The 2500-nt window shown below is 45.4% G+C and overlaps 4 non-coding genes and 2 pseudogenes across 4 annotated transcripts; all 6 read left to right on the top strand.

The window, feature by feature from the left end:
- Positions 1 to 92: 92 nt before the first annotated feature.
- On the top strand, positions 93 to 211 carry LOC142926058 (5S ribosomal RNA). Its single transcript, XR_012942983.1, has one exon. It is a non-coding gene; the product is annotated as a 5S ribosomal RNA (ribosomal RNA).
- Positions 212 to 462: 251 nt separating this feature from the next.
- Positions 463 to 581, top strand: LOC142928534 (5S ribosomal RNA; annotated as a pseudogene).
- Positions 582 to 1004: 423 nt separating this feature from the next.
- On the top strand, positions 1005 to 1123 carry LOC142928547 (5S ribosomal RNA; annotated as a pseudogene).
- A 252-nt stretch (positions 1124 to 1375) lies between these two features.
- LOC142926338 (5S ribosomal RNA) lies at positions 1376 to 1494 on the top strand. Its single transcript, XR_012943263.1, has one exon. It is a non-coding gene; the product is annotated as a 5S ribosomal RNA (ribosomal RNA).
- Positions 1495 to 1921: 427 nt separating this feature from the next.
- LOC142925757 (5S ribosomal RNA) lies at positions 1922 to 2040 on the top strand. The gene has a single exon (XR_012942680.1). It is a non-coding gene; the product is annotated as a 5S ribosomal RNA (ribosomal RNA).
- A 252-nt stretch (positions 2041 to 2292) lies between these two features.
- On the top strand, positions 2293 to 2411 carry LOC142928759 (5S ribosomal RNA). Its single transcript, XR_012945068.1, has one exon. It is a non-coding gene; the product is annotated as a 5S ribosomal RNA (ribosomal RNA).
- The last annotated feature ends 89 nt before the right edge of the window (positions 2412 to 2500 follow it).

The raw sequence follows: 2500 nt of genomic DNA, 5'->3' as shown, positions 1-2500 counted from the left end.
ATAAACGTTTTTACGAGCGATGACCTCCAGGAGTATAGTTGAATGTTGATTGTTTTATACATATGAGTGTTCGACAGGTCTCTGCAAGCACGGACTACGACCATATCACCCTGAATGCGCCCGATCTCGTCTGATCTCGGAAGCTAAGCATGGTCGAGCCTGGTTAGTACTTGGATGGGAGACTGCCTGGGAATACCAGGTGTTGTAGGCTTTTGCATTGTGTATCTGGATGGGTCGCTTTTTACACTTCGACTCATCCAGTTAGTGCACCTTCCAATTTCACGTAGATATGGTGTACTGCATTGGGATCAAATTTTTTTGTAAAATACTGTTTGATGCCACTCTTTCGGGGCTAAACCAGGAGCTCAGAATAAACGTTTTCACGAGCGATGACCTCCAGGAGTAAAGTTGAATGTTGATTGTTTTATACATATGAGTGTTCGACAGGTCTCTGCAAGCACGGCCTACGACCATATCACCCTGAATGCGGCCGATCTTGTCTTATCTCGGAAGCTAAGCATGGTCGAGCCTGTTTAGTACTTGGATGGGAGACTGCCTGGGAATACCAGGTGTTGTAGGATTATGCATTGTTGTATCTGGATGGGTCGCTTTTTACACTTCGACTCATCCAGTGAGTGCACCTGCCAATTTCACGTCGATATGGTGTACTGCATTGGGATCAATATTTTTTGTAATATAATGTTTGATGCCACTCTTTCGGGGCTCAACCAGGAGCTCAGAAACAGGTCCCTGCAGAGTGGGCTGGTAGGACAAGTCTCTGCGCTGTCTATTACTGATTTTATACACCCAACAGCACGAGATTTCACTTCATTAAAGTATTGAAAGGGGACGGACGGACACATTAATCTATTGCAGGCTGGTACACTCAGTTTACAACTTCGTTTCTACCAGTATAAAGGTTTTTTGAGCGATGACCTCCAGAAGTATAGTTGAATGTTGATTGTTTAATACATCTGAATGTGCGACAGGTCTTTCCAAGCATGGACTACGACCATTTCACCATGAATGCGCCCGATCTCGTCTCATCTCGGAAGCTAAGCAGAGTCGAGCATGGTTAGTACTTGGATGGGAGACTGCCTGGGAATACCAGGTGTTGTAGGCTTTTGCATTGTTGTATCTGGATGGGTCGCTTTTTACACTTCGACTCATCCAGTTAGTGCACCTGCCAATTTCACGTCGATATGGTGTACTGCATTGGGATCAATATTTTTTGTAAAATACTGTTTGATGCCACTCTTTCGGGGCTAAACCAGGAGCTCAGAATAAACGTTTTCACGAGCGATGACCTCCAGGAGTATAGTTGAATGTTGATTGTTTTATACATATGAGTGTTCGACAGGTCTCTGCAAGCACGGCCTACGACCATATCACCCTGAATGCGCCCGATCTCGTCTGATCTCGGAAGCTAAGCATGGTCGAGCCTGGTTAGTACTTGGATGGGAGACTGCCTGGGAATACCAGGTGTTGTAGGATTTTGCATTGTTGTATCTGGATGGGTCGCTTTTTACACTTCGACTCATCCAGTGAGTGCACCTGCCAATTTCACGTCGATATGGTGTACTGCATTGGGATCAATATTTTTTGTAATATAATGTTTGATGCCACTCTTTCGGGGCTCAACCAGGAGCTCAGAAACAGGTCCCTGCAGAGTGGGCTGGTAGGACAAGTCTCTGTGCTGTCTATTACTGATTTTATACACCCAACAGCACGAGATTTCACTTCATTAAAGTTTTGAAAGGGGACGGACGGACGGACACATTAATCTATTGCAGGCTGGTACACTCAGTTTACAACTTCGTTTCTACCAGTATAAAGGTTTTTTCAGCGATGACCTCCAGAAGTATAGTTGAATGTTCATTGTTTAATACATCTGAATGTGCGACAGGTCTTTCCAAGCATGGCCTACGACCATCTCACCATGAATGCGCCCGATCTCGTCTGATCTCGGAAGCTAAGCATGGTCGAGCCTGGTTAGTACTTGGATGGGAGACTGCCTGGGAATACCAGGTGTTGTAGGCTTTTGCATTGTTGTATCTGGATGGGTCGCTTTTTACACTTCGACTCATCCAGTTAGTGCACCTGCCAATTTCACGTCGATATGGTGTACTGCATTGGGATCAATATTTTTTGCAAAATACTGTTTGATGCCACTCTTTCGGGGCTAAACCAGGAGCTCAGAATAAACGTTTTTACGAGCGATGACCTCCAGGAGTATAGTTGAATGTTGATTGTTTTATACATATGAGTGTTCGACAGGTCTCTGCAAGCACGGCCTACGACCATATCACCCTGAATGCGCCCGATCTCGTCTGATCTCGGAAGCTAAGCATGGTCGAGCCTGGTTAGTACTTGGATGGGAGACTGCCTGGGAATACCAGGTGTTGTAGGCTTTTGCATTGTGTATCTGGATGGGTCGCTTTTTACACTTCGACTCATCCAGTTAGTGCACCTTCCAATTTCACGTAGATATGGTGTACTG

Source organism: Petromyzon marinus, chromosome 23 (assembly GCF_048934315.1).
Source record: "Petromyzon marinus isolate PM22_M1 ecotype Great Lakes invasive population chromosome 23, UKy_Petmar_22M1.pri1.0, whole genome shotgun sequence".
In the NCBI taxonomy this organism is placed as follows: domain Eukaryota; kingdom Metazoa; phylum Chordata; class Hyperoartia; order Petromyzontiformes; family Petromyzontidae; genus Petromyzon; species Petromyzon marinus.
Note: the sequence above shows the minus strand (reverse complement) of the source record. Positions and strands in the feature narration are given on the sequence as shown.